This window comes from Protobothrops mucrosquamatus, unplaced genomic scaffold (assembly GCF_001527695.2).
Source record: "Protobothrops mucrosquamatus isolate PMUCROS unplaced genomic scaffold, P.Mucros_1.0 scaffold822, whole genome shotgun sequence".
NCBI lineage: Eukaryota > Metazoa > Chordata > Lepidosauria > Squamata > Viperidae > Protobothrops > Protobothrops mucrosquamatus.
The window spans coordinates 773,575-788,154 of record NW_015387083.1 but is presented as its reverse complement, the minus strand read 5'-3'; positions in this window follow the sequence as shown (position 1 = coordinate 788,154).

The window sequence follows — 14,580 nt, the reverse complement described above, 5'->3', positions numbered from 1 at the left end:
TCTTCCAAGATTTCTTTTCATTCGAGTTGTAAATCAGATTGTAAACCCTGTAGCAAACTTAAGACTTTTGTTTTGTAAAGTACTTACATATGAATCTATCCTATGAGTGGGGTTCTACTCATAGGATGAGTTCCTGGAAAACAGGAGGGAATGTATTAAGGACTCTCCTGAACAATATGACAAGGGTTCCTGAAGGCTGGAAAAGGAACAGGAAATTAGAAAATAAGCATAGTTTTAAGATTGCAGGAAGAAGAAGCATTATTAACCTGCACTATAGTGATAATACTACATTGAAAACTGACAATGCAAAGGATCTGGAAGATCTAAAAGCCAAGGAAGACAGTGAAAATGGGATTAAAAATATAAAGAAGATCAATTTGACAATGAAAATACTAGAAACCATGGTGGCGCAATGGTTAGAAAGCAGTATTGCAGGCTAATTCAGCTCACTGCCAGGAGTTCGAACCTGACCGGCTCAAGGTTGACTCAGCCTTCTATCCTTACGAGGTTGGTAAAATGAGGACCCAGATTGTTGGGGGCAATACGCTTACTCTGTGAAGCGGTATATAAGTCTATGTGCTGTTGCTACTGAAGTGGTGGATAGCTTCTGCTTTTTAGGATGAAACATCATCAGTAAACAGTAAAAGGAACATGCTAAAAAGTAGCTCCTGGTAGAGCAGCCATTAAAATGGGAAAGTTGTTCAAATGCTGTGATGTGTTTATACCTAACAAAGGTAAGAATCAGGCAAACCATGAAATTCTCTGTGACATTATGAAAGCAAAAGTTCAACTTTAAGGAAGAAGGATAGGCAGAGTATTGATGCATTTGGAGTATGGTGCCGGGGAGAACTCCACAGAATCCAATGGACAATCAAGAAAACAAACCAATGAGTCATTGACCAAATCAACCCTAACTCAACAAATTATTCTACTTCGTACTCAAAGGCTTCCTTCCAGAAGCCACATTCCCTTCCTTAATCTCCCTTCCTCAAACAAAGAATATTCCATTACAAAATATTATGCTCACATTCTTTCCTAAACAATACAATACCCACTCCACTCACATACCAAACGGGTTTGCTTCATTCAGATACAAAAAGGACTGTGCTGTGGTATTTGCATGTCAGCTAGATACAAGAGTAGCTCAATTAAAATCTTGTTTTAAGATCTCTAAGGAAGCTGGTTAAATTATCATACATTTCCCAGATAGAGATGCACATCAGAAAGAGAGAGACTGCTTCTTGAGAAACAGTAAGTAATCCTTTAACTCAGTGGTTCTCAACCTGTGGGTCGGGACCCCATTTGGGGTCGATCGACCATTTCATGGGGGTCGCCAAGCAAGGCTGTCCGCCATTTTTTTGTCCGCCATTTTTTCCCCTTTTCCGGCGGGTGCCTTACCTCCCTTGGGCTGGGCCAGCTGGTGGTCAGCCTGCTCCGTCTCTGCCGCTTGCCAGCTACGCCTCGGCCGGCGCAGGGGGCGGAACCACGCATGCGTGGCGCTCCCGGGCAGGGAAAGTCCTCGACTTACGACCGGTTGGGTAGTCCTCGACTTACGACTGGTTTAGTCCTCGACTTACGACCGGTTTAGTCCTCAACTTACAACCGGTTGGGGTCGCGGCATTAAAAAGGTTGAGAACCACTGCTTTAACTTAAAACGAAGATTCCTGCAGTAGTTTAAAAATTATTTACTGTGACATATTTTATGTGGACTGCTTGCAATAAACAACAAATTGCACACATATAAAGAGACCATAACATGAGAAAATAAGCAGCAGCAACTGCTTCTGGTCTTTCGCTGTTTAAATATATATACTATTTCTTTTCCTATTTCCTCTAATACACCAATTCACCTAACTGCAGGGAGTCCTCAACTTACAACTGTTCACTTAGCAACTGTTAAAAACTCCCAAAAGCTACTAATGGCCCAGTTTCAGAGTTCCAGTCTGGCCCCTCCAGGTCACATGACACTATTTTAGGTCTCATCAACCAGCCCACATTTACTGCCTTTTGCAAATGTGACCCTGCAGTCATATGACCATGATTTACAAGTTTTGTCAGAAACTGGTGTTTCTCTCTAGTTTCTGACAAAAAACACCCAACAGAGAAATATATATTCACATAAAGGTGACAGTTCAGCAGGGGACTGTTGACCTATAGAGTTCCGTAGAGTTTATTCTTATTTTTCATTCCATTCAGTCGGTGTCTATATGAAGCCAGTCATCTGGAGTTTTGGAGTAGGATAACCATCTATGGATTGATGACACTCAGCAGTGCTGCTACCGTGCTTCCCTCTAACCCCAGGGAAGCAATCAGGGTTCTTGAATGTTGCTTAAGTTCAATTAACAAAACTTCATGAGTGAAAACAAACTTAAATACAGATAAGACAACGGTTCTGGAAATCAAAAACTGAAGTTCAGTATTTTTTGGGTGGAGTCACCCTTCAAAGTATTAGCTGTGTTGAGAAATATATTCAGATAAATACAATACATACTTCACCTTATATAGGCAGTCCTTGATTTTACAGCAGTTCATTTAGTGACTGAAGTTACAACGGCACTGAAAAAAGTGGTTTATGACCATTTTTCACACTTAAAACGGTTGCAGCATCCCCAGGGTCACATGCTCAAAATTCAGACGCTTACCAACTGACTCATATTTATGACGGTGGCAATCTCTCGGGTTCATGGATCCCCTTTTGTGACCTTCTGATAGGAAAGTCAGTGGGGAAGCCAGATTAACTTAACAACCATGCTACTAACTTAGCAACTGCAATGATTCACTTAACAACTCTGGCAAGAAAGGTCGTAAAATGGAGCAAGACTCACTTAACAAATGTCTCACTTAGCAACATAAATTTTGGGCTCAATTGTAGTAATGGGTCGAGGACTACCTGTATGTTTTTATATTGGTTCATTCTGTATTTTTATTATTTTCTCAATGGAAAACAGTGTGTATGCACAGACAGAGGGGGGGGGGGAGGAGAGGGAGAGAGAGAGAATAATCAAATTTGTTGCTTAATTGTGACTATATGAGCAAGCCTGTAGGTCTACATGGTATAATTCGCTAATTAGCTAGAAATTATTATTTATAACTTCATGCATGTGCAGCCATTATCATGAAGTATGAATTTGGCTGAAGATGAGCTAGCGAGATCAGAAAGATGAATGGAAAAATACCCAGGGAAAACAGCAACAAAGTAGCTTTGTAAAATGGAATGCAAGAGTCATTCGGAATGATGCATTTGGAAAGCCACAAATCTGCTTCCGCAAGAAGGCTTTGTGAAAAATGAAATTTATAGAGAGATTTCCCTTCAGATTCTTGATCTGTTAAGTAAACTAAAGCTATGAAAGTAGCACCCGGGACATTTCTAGAATGTGAGGTTTTAATTCCTTTTATTCGTTTTTAATTTACCAATGTAATTATGGCAGAATGTCTCCCAATTAGAAAAAAGTATATTATTTTATATATTTAAAATGAAATGCATTTTCAGTATATGACCTAGCATGAGGTCTTCAGAAGAATTATGAGGAAGGGGGGGTTGCTTTTAAGATTGTACATTTTTAAAAGCCATTGCCTTCTCTGGAAATAATTATTATTTGGCAGGTCAAATGTCAAAACTGCTCCAAAGCTGAGTTCATCCATTTCACAATACATTGGAGCTTATTCACTAGGCTTCTCCTCCCCCCCACATCCAGGACAGTGTGTCTCTACCTTGCAACTTTAAGATGTGTGGACTTCAATTCCCAGAATTCCCTACACTGGCTAGGGAATTCTGGGAGTTGAAGTTCACACATCTTAAAGTTGCTAAGGTTGAGAATTCCCAATGTAGAAGAGCGTTTGATTGAAGGGCTCTCTAGGTCAGGGGTCTTCAAACTTGGCCCTTTTATGACTTGCGGACTTTAACTCCCAGAATTCCTTAGTCAGCGTGCCTGGCTGAGGAATTCTGGGAGTTGAAGTCCACAAGTCATAAAAGGGCCAAGTTTGAAGACCCCTGCTCTGGATGATCAGGGACTTTCTCCTTTTGAAACTTTAAGTTCCACCACCAATCACTTTATTGAAGAAACTAGATTCCATAATGCCAGAAACAAAAAGACATATTTCCCCAAGAATGATGTTTAAATATGTACATTAATTATTTGTGTATTTTTAAAAGAACCCTTAAAAGGTTTAGCTTCTAACCCTGTGTGTCCTTTCAAGATTGCTTCTGAGCCCCACCGTGGTATATTTTACCACCAGTCGAGAACTGTTGCATTAAAATGAGACAGTCTTTCTCATTTAACTAGCTATTGATACTATCGCCACTAGATATACAGTATGTGCCTGTGGTTTATGAATTAAATCTGGATTGAATATCTGTATTCTTAACAGTAGTTTCTGAGGACAGTCAGGCAGCAGGGATGAGGTGGGACTACCAGAAATCGGTGGAAAATGCAGAAACTTCACATTTCAATCGTTAACAGGTTTTTAGAATAAAACATGCAACGTGGTTCATGTATGCCCCTGTTTTTATTTGATATTATTGAGCCACGGGTAAAGCTGGGAGCTCTGCTTGTGTATTTCCTTTTTTTTTTAATTCTTGAAGCACAAATTTCCATTGTCTGTTTAAATGTGCAAAGCTTGAAGGACTCTACTTCCAGAAGATCTGTCAGTCTGTCAGTCTGCTCCAACAAAAGCAGGTGTGGCTTTGTGAAAGATCAGCAGGTTTATTGCTGTATATCAGTGATGGCGAACCTTTTAGAGACCGAGTGCCCAAAGTGCAACCCAAAACCCACTCATGCATCGTCGGGTGCCGGGTGGGCGTGGCCCATTGGGTGGGCCTGGCTGCGGTGGTAACGGCAGACCGGGTGGGACTAAAAAGTTCAATCAATCAATTCCAACTTTGCAAGATCTTTTTTCCCCCCTGAGAAGTTGAAATTGACTGATTGGTTGAACCTTTTTTTTTTTGCACACGGCGGCGGAGGCCTAAAGCGAAAAGGTTTTATAAAACCCAGCTGAAGGCCTAGGACTGGGGCGACGGTGTGCGTGCCCATAGAAAGGGCTCTGAGTGCCGCCTCTGGCACCCGTGCCATAGTTTCGCCACCACTGCTGTATATGCTTTAGCTATTTGACTTCATTAGATCACGAAACATTTACAGGTAATACTCGAGTTACAACTGCAATTGAGCCTGACAATTAAGGTTGTTAAGTTCTGATGGTCATAAAGTGGGTCAGCAGGTGACTGGACCGGATTTTATGATTCTCTCCCCCCCCTCCGCCCGCAGTGGTGGTTAAGCAAACAGAGTGGTCATTAAGTGAACCCATTGTTCTCAACAGAACTGATACTTTGATACACATCACCTTCTTGACCCAACCCAAAGGAAAGCCAATGGAAGTACTGCAAACAGAGACCAAAAAGACCAATTCTGTGGATGTTCCAGAAGGAGATCGGACTGCCCTCTCCTCCATCCAGCCTTCAGTCAGTGACTGCTTTGGGCATCTCATAATAATTCACAGAGCAGCATTATACGAATTAGCCCAGTGAAATTGAACGTCTGTGCTCTTTACTGCCATGCATTTAATTAATAGGTAGGTAGGTAGGTAGATCAGTGGTTCTCAACCTTTTTAATGCCGCGACCCCAACCGGTCGTAAAGTCGAGGACTAAACCGGTCGTAAGTCAAGGACTAAACCGGTCGTAAGTCGAGGACTAAACAGGTCATACGTCGAGGACTACCCAACCGGTCGTAATTTGAGGACTTTCCCTGCCCGGGAGCGCTGTGCATGCGTGGTTCCGCCCCCTGCGCCGGCTGAGGCGTAGCTGGCAAGCGGCAGAGATGGAGCAGGCCGACCACCAGCTGGCCCAGCCCAAGGGAGGTAAGGCACCCGCCAGAAAAGGGGGAAAATGGCGGACAAAAAAAATGGCGGACAGCCTTGCTTGGCGACCCCCGTGAAATGGTCGATCGACCCCAAATGGGGTCCCGACCCACAGGTTGAGAACCACTGAGGTAGATAGATAGATAGATAGATAGACAGACAGACAGACAGACAGACAGACAGACAGACAGACAGACAGACAGACAGACAATCAGGTTTGTGAAGCTTTTGGAAATTTGTACTTCCATCTTTGATTAATGATGATTTAATATTACAATAAAGCTCAAATTGTGCTTAATTTTAATTAAGATTGGCTGAAATTTCCATGGTTTGAAGTTGATTTGTCTGAAGTAAATGTGATTGTAGATTAAGCAGAGACTGTCAGATCTGAAAATGATAAACTGAACAAAATTTGAAAAGGAACCATATTTTCAAGCTTCTCTCTCTCATGCTAGAAAAAGGAGGGAATATGTGCAACTCATATGACCTTCCTCCTATTATGATAAACCACAATTTACCAGGTGTCTGAATACAATGCGCAATTCTATATTATGAATGGAATTTCAGTATATTTGTTTTAAATAAGCAAATCTTCATAATAAAGGAAATGACTGTTAACCCTGTAACTGGAATTTTGCAGAATTAGAAATTTGGGGCCAAATAGATTTTATTTAAGAGCTAGTTTGGTACAGTGGTGAAGATACTAGGATATAAAATAGAAGAGCCAGCTGAGTGACTTTGGTTAGGAAGAAGGCAGAGTCAAGCCACTTCCAAAAAATTGCTGTCAGAAAAAATGCAGGGACTAATCCAAGCAATTGTCAGGAGTCAATACTGGTACATAGAAGCAAATATGTATATGATATGATACAATACAATACAATACATTCCCATACAGAGAGGGAGAGGGAGAGGGAGAGGGAGAGAGAGAGAGAAAGACAGGCCTCCCTATATTAAAAGTACTAATAGTGATTTAATAAATTTGCAATCCATTTCTGAGACAAAATGATCTGTAATCTGAATGAGAGTGTAATATAACATTACTAATTGGCAAATAAATAAATGTTCATGTTTTAAATAATCATGCAACCCTCCTCCCCTTGAAATGTATGGATTAATATGAGTTTTTAATTTGACAAATTGTTCAATCTTGAACTATCCAAGAGCAGTACTAAATTATACAATTATTTAGTACAAGAAGCCTGCAGGGGTAAATTCCCTTTATTACATTCGCTGATTCAGAAGACAGCCTTTCCAAGCTTGAACTCAACCCAACGCTTCTACACTTCCTTTTTAGAAATCAAATGCAATACTGATGCCAACGGTAAGAACAATGCGCTCAACTAACAAGCAGCTACTCATCTTAAAATAAAAAGATAAATTAACCTGTCAGAGACACTTGCAAGATGGGGAGGCCCTCAGAGAATTTGGGTAACTATGGGACATTGCTTTAAAAAAAAAAGTCTCTGTACACTGCTGGGTGCCAAAATTCCATAACTGAAAAAGAAAAACAGCTTGATACAACAATGTAACAGAAATTATTTTGGCTTCTGGGGATGTACTGATCCATAGGACTTATCTGAATATTTAAAATTCAGAACCCCAAACTATGTGCCCCAAGTACCATTGATTTAACAAAAATAATTTTGGAGCTAAGATCTAATTAGAACCATATTTCTTCCTATCACATTAGGAGGCAAAGAAAATTTTATTTTCAATTTACATATTTACATACATACCGGTACATACATATATACGTACATATACATACCAGACCCACACACACACGTAAGTGTGTGTATATATATACATAATATTGAAAATAAAAAGAGAGGGGGTCAAAATTAATTCAAAAGCTCAAAAAAGTGTGTGTGTTTGCTTGCTCCATAGCATTTCAGGTTCAATTTACACAAAGCTCTTTGTATTTCACAAAGAGCTACCACTTCCAAAAGCTACCTATGTATTATCTGTTATAAAAAAAATGAATCCTTATTATGGCTCATGCCATTTAAAAATGCATATTCCCTGTGATACATGACTTTTAGAAATTGACTGCAAATTTCATCAACTTGATTAGTGCAGCCAACCCATCCTATGCGATCAAAATAGACTTTCTGAGTCTTAAATTCGGAAAGAAGCTTAAAAGAAGCTTCCTGTAACTCCTCAAAGCTCTCGGGTGACAGAAACAGATAATGCCTTTAGCTGAACTCTGAAAAAAGAGAGAGAAGTTGATCAGTCACAACTGTATAAAAAGTGCATTCCCTGCAGTTTTTGCAAGTTTGTTAAAGGTTTAAAGGCCTTCTTCCCTTCTAAATAAAGAAGAATTAGGAAATGTTCCATATAATCCACCAATGTCTTCACTGGATAATGGCTCTTTTGTAAGTTGTTCATTTACAAGGTTTAAAAAGATGACTTTAAAAGCTATTCTCNGAAGGCAGTCCTTCGTGGGGAGCCAGATATTAAACCTACCAATTTCGCTCTTTCCTCCCAGGCAGGACAGTCAGGATAGACAACCTGGTAGGCACATCCTGAGCTCAGGTATCAACCTCATGGGATACGGTCCTGTCAAGGGAACAATAGGTTTTCTCCATTCAAGATGACTTATCGGCGACTCCTCCCATAAAGGGGCTGACTTGCCTTGTTCGCCCACTAATGGGAGACAACCACCACAGATACGTGGGTGCTCGACACTGTTCGCCATGGTCTCAGATTGGAGTTCATCTCCCACTCCCCAAATCGGTTCCCCTTTCCTGTCCGCACCCCGAAACTGTTCAAATCAAAGGCTGATGGACAATGCAGTCCAACACTTGTTACGCATACGAACCATAGAGCCCGCACCTCTGGGCCGGTGAGGTCAGGGATTTGTTCCATCCTCCTTGTAGTTACGACAACATCAGGAGGATGGAGGGCTATTCTAGATCTCAAGCAAACTTGGTTTTCCACATCGCTTATCTCGAATTCATGAAGCAAAACGCTCCGTTACATCTTAGGAAGCGTCAGGAAGGGGAACTCCTTATGTCTATCGACCTCACGGAGGCGTACCTTCATATTCCTATCTCTCTGACCCATCGACGATCTCTACGGTCGAGCACAAAGGAAGTCACTTCCAGTACAGGGCACTTCCATTTGGTCTATCATCGGCCCCAGGGGTTCACCAAGGTTCTGGCGGTCCTGGCAGCACATTTATGGTTGAGGCCAGTCAGAGTCCAGGGTTATCTGAACGATAATTTAATTCAGTCATTATCCGCCCGGTCGGCCGTGGCGGATTTTGAACTGGTAATAAACCTGCTCCAGGACCACGGATTCGCGGCAAATTTCCCAAGGGCCGCTTGGCGCCTACAACGAGGCTCTTGCTCTGGGGGGGCCATTATTGGCACGATAGAATGTCGGGTGTACCTGTCTCAGAGTCGCAGAGACAGCATAAGGATGTCGATCCTTCTGCTGCACAGGAGTCGATTGGTAACACTGGACAGTCTCTCCCAGCTGTTAGGGAAGTTGATCTCGGCCATAGTAATCGTCCCATGGTCCAGACTCCACTCCAACGGCCATTACGCTCCCTCAGGTGGTGGCTTCCCCCAGCCATACTCAGAGTGCTTGATTTCATGGAGCCGGACTGGATTGTAATCACGGTAACATCGGGCACNTCCTGTTTTTATATCAGGTCCATCCATCCTTTTTATAGTTGGAGGGATATGAATATGGTATGAAGTTATTTAAAGTTACAACATTTTAGTGCAAGTGTTGCAACTTTAGGCACATCAGCTGATATACAAGGGCATGTCGATTGTGCCTACATTTAAATAGAAACAGTTTCTGAAAGACTTTGTAAATTTAGCAGAATTTCATTCAGGAGTGGATCCATCAAGAGCAAAATTCAGCTGCAATTCACATTCATGCTGCAAACAAGGAGTTAATGCAGTGTAACTTTAACACTGTTATTTTAAGCAAATGCAATGTTGAAATGCCGATCGAACCTGCCCTCCCCTTTTAAACAAACTGGAGAAGGAAATTGCAAAGCTTAAAAGCTTTTATTTTGCACTGCAATTAATCTTTATAAAAGAATTGCTTTTTTTTTTACTCAACAGGTTTCTACCACAGAGGACCTCAATTTTAATAAGGAAGTCCTGTAATCTAATGTTTAAAGTCCAGGTCTGCTTCAGGGAGAAAAAGGCCAATGTTATTTTATGGAGCCATTCACCTATCAGATGGCTCTAGGTCTAAACAAATCTGGTTTTGCCTATTCTGTAGCCTGAGTATGTTTATTCAAAATCCATTGTTCTCAAGGAGACTTGCACCCTGAGAGTCCCTCACCTGTAAAGGTGAGAAAAGTAGTTCCCTACCCCAAAATTAAATTTCATGAAGAAATACTTGCTCCCCCTTTTAGCAAATTCCTACATGAATAAGCAAGAGCTTATAACTTCTAAGAACTCAGATACATATATTGATTTCTATCCACTACAATCCAGGAGTTTCTCTTTTCCCAAATTTAGCACAACCAAATTGGACAGACTGTGTTATCACCCATCCCTGCTGTTTAGAGTAGCCGCAGGGCTGATTTGGTTTTGCACATTCAACTTTCCACACGATCGTAAAAAATGTAATGGAGAGGTTATATTTTCTGGCTTTTGGCCCTAATATCTTTTTCTATTATGTTTAGTTATAATTAGAAAGTATCTTGCAATTTTTATAATATAATGGGTCGGATTCAAAGATTTTTCTATCTCCATTTGCACTAATGGGCACCCTGGCATCAATTTTTTTCTTGTTCCCATAATACTGCTCTTATTTTCCCCCAATACAAGAGTAACACAGCCTGAAGTTAGCCAGCATAAATATAATTTTTTCACCCTTATTCCAATACAAAGACAGTCTCAAGATACATAAAATCTATTGTGCTCTGCCAGGCAGGGACCCATAATGGGTGTGATCACAGGTTTATTGGGTATTTCAGGCTGTTCCAGCTACACCACTTCCCCTCTGATCTCTAGTCAGCCTCTTCTGCTATTATTCTGCTCTTCTCTCCTTAAAGAGCTGAACAAAGCTTGGCCTATGAAGTACTGTAACACAATCCAGAAATGTGCACTGCTCTTCAGAAGCACTAGAAGATGTTCCCAACTTATCATTACTGGTCCTTCAATACTAAAGGTAAAGGTTTCCCTTGTCGAGCTGTATCTGACTCTAGGGCAGAGGTCCCCAACCTTTTGGGCACCAGAGACCAGTTCCATGGAGAGGGGCTTTTCCGCGGACCGGAGGGTGCATGGTTTTGTGTGCTGCCTGCATCCCGCAGATGGGGCTTTGCTTGTTTGTGCGGACCAGTTGCTGGCATGCTGCGGCCTGGTACCAGTCCATGGACCGGGAGTTGGGGACCCCTGCTCTAATGAGTGGTGCTTATCTCCGTTTCCTAGTTGAGGGAGCCAGTGTTGTCCGAAAACAATTCTGTGGTCAGGTGGCTAGCATCACTATATACAGAGGCACACGGAACACTGTTACCTTCCCACCAAAGCGGTACCTAATTATCTACTCGCAGCTGCATGCTTTCAAACTGTTAGGTGGGCAGGAGCTGGAGAAAGGAACAGGAGCTCACCCTGTCGCATGGCACTTGGGTCTCGAACCTAGGCTGTCAGCTTTTCAGCTGACAAGCTCAATGTCTTTAACCGTGGAGCCATCATGCTCCCTCCCTTCCCAATTTGGAGGACAAATAGCTGGGGGGGGATCTGTATTCCTGTTGTCCCAAACAAAAATCCATCCTCCAATAAGCCATAGGCTACTTTATTAACCTCTGCCAAATATATATATGCTGCTATTTGGAGCAAGGGCTGCTATTAGCAGACTGTCAAGCTTGCAGAACGAGACTAGAACGTTCACTGCACTGCTGTGATTTTCAAGCATGGGGAAAAGAGCTTCCTTTGCTTTCCTCTCATAACCTTGGCATCCAAATGGCTTCTCTCTACCAGCTGCTGCGTCCACGTACAGTACAGCATGACATGTGGATATCAACATGTTACTACCTTGATCTGGCTGCTCTCCTGAGCAATCAACAAATTTAAATGGCCAATCAGAATTGTAGAGTAATGTGAGACCACTCCAGCCCATTTGTATAGTAAATATTTTCAGTTTTCTTTAATTCTATCAAGTTTTCCAATCTACGTATGTGGTTTTGGATCATGAGATCAGCATTACATTACTAAGTTTAAATGTCCTTGGCTGTGGCATTCTCCTTGGGCTGGCTTAGCTTTCATTGTCTGCCTCCATGCAATATCTAGTGCTCTTTCTTTCACATCAGTGCCCATGCAATTACATTTTTTGGAAATATGAGCCAGCAGAGGAAATCATCAGAAGTGCAGAAAGAGCTCCCATTTGCTAACAGATCTTTGCTCTGCTCAACAACCAATCACTCTGATCTGATCAGAGAAGATTTACATCAGCATTAGCTATCAGGTACATTTGCACCCTGTTTCTTTGACAAACCAGCTTCTCTCCAAGTTTCCCACCACTACAGTAAAGAGGTTCCTGGACTGAATTAATTCCACATTAATCCTGGGATGGGAAAGGGAAGCACTATTGTGCAGAGTTGACGTAGTGAAATTGTGAAATCACAAAACCAACTTCTAAACATCACAGAGAAATACTAAGACTGGCATTTATTGATCATGCATGTAAATATGTCTGTGCATGTGCTTTTGCATGCATACAAAAGAGGTTGACATTCACAGGGGCATATGGAAGGGAAGGGAAGGGAAGGGCCTAATTAAAATTTTACTGCTATGTACCACTAAGAACTCAACTTCTTTCATGATTCCTGTCTGTTTCTTTTATTCAATTTGTGATGTCACAGAATTGAAAGAAGAGCAGTGTACAAAGCAGCCTAGAAAAGAGCTCAATCAAACTAAATTTTATTTGATCTCAACACATTTTTGCTAAGGTGCTGTTACTACAGGAAGTATTCCTGGCTAGCCAGTGACATGATGAAAAGGAATGGCAGCAGAGCAAGAAGGGAAAACTAATCACCTTGTCTGTAATGAGTGGCATGCTTCCTGATCAGAAGAGCATCATTTGGCAGCTTTTCAGAATAGACATAATATAGGCATGTCAGGGATTAGCAATAGGGAGAGCAAAGCATTATGACAATTACCAATCCAGGTTGTGTAGAATTTCAAGACAGCAGTAGTGTAAAAGCAATGCCACTCTTCTTTTTTCCTGAATTATAGTGATAAAGTGGTTATGGTGCCAGAACAGAATATCTAGTTAAAGTCTACCTTCAGCTGTGCACAGCCACATGTGCCTTGATCATGTTCCATCTGGATTACTGCAATGCACTCCATATAGGACTTGAAGACCACCCAGAAACTTCAATTGGTCCATAACGCAGCAGTGCACACAATAATGGGGACCCCTAAGTTTTCCCATATATGTTGCACAAACTGCATGCAAAAGTGTTGTCAACACAAAAAATCAGGTCCACAGATGAAGGTCCAATTAAACTGATTTATTGCTAATCATGCCTATGCACGGGAATCTTCTCAGCTAACAGTCTTCACCTGCATGGAGTTAGATAAGGGTCACCAGAATTCCAGGGAGGCTGAACTTTGTTTGCTTGTAGCTATGTAGGGATTCTAAGCTGATCCCTCTTTTAATTCTGCCTCCAGGTTCTGCCACTTACTCCTACAGGCTTCCAGTTTCTTTCTGAGTGCAATTCAAGATGCTGGTCATCACTTTTAAATCCTTACACGGTACAGTGCTGAGTTATATGTGGGACTGCCTTTCCTTCTACTTGTCCTACCATGTTAAATAGGGTGGGCATGCTCTTAGTACCTTCCCTAAATATTGCCATCTGATGTGAACTGGGAAGCATGCCTTTTCCATGCCAGCCCCTAACCTTTTGAAACACTCTTCCCCCCTAAGGTTTGGCTGGCTTCTAGCCTTCTGTAAAGCTTTATTAAAGACCGGGCTTTTCCCACAAGCACTAGGATAAGATAGGATAATTGCACATTAGTAGTTTGATTTGGCTCCAGGTCTTTGTTGTTTTTAATATTTTAATTTGTTTAGTTTTAATGGTTTTAATACGATTGTATATGTTGTTTTAACTTTTGATTGGGAGCCGCCCAGGGTTGGTTAGAAGTTGGGCAATTATATAAAGATTTTAAAAAATAAATAAGCAAATAGTCCTAGTCATACACACTAAGCTGCATCTATCTAATCATCCCACATATATCATGTAGTTATTTGAATGGGGGAAAATGATGCAATGAGTCCTCTAGCTTCTTGAGGAAAAGCTAGAGACACATCAAACAAACAGATAAATTCATCATCTTTGTAGATGTCATTTTTTAAAAGTAACAGATCTACTCCTATGTAAAAGAAGTGCCAACCTGCAAATGCTGGATGTCCAATTTCTATCTAATAAATTATACTGGTGTATAGGTATCTGTTTTGGTGCAAGTTTATTAGCCAATAATAAAGATACCATTGCCATCCCCCTTACGTGTCATCTTCTATTAGGAAAAAAATCACTTCATATACTTCCAGATCTGCTTAAAAATGAAAAGGCTAAATAACTACCTCCTCACATCATGGTAAGTAAGTGTCTTAATAAGTAAAAGGTGGACACAGACTCCATTGTTTCTTCTGCACCAATACTACTACAATCCTAAACAAGTCTAGACAGATTTAAGTGACAATCAACTGAATAGATCTTAAATTTCTGTAAGCAGGTACAAACCTGCAGCAACCTT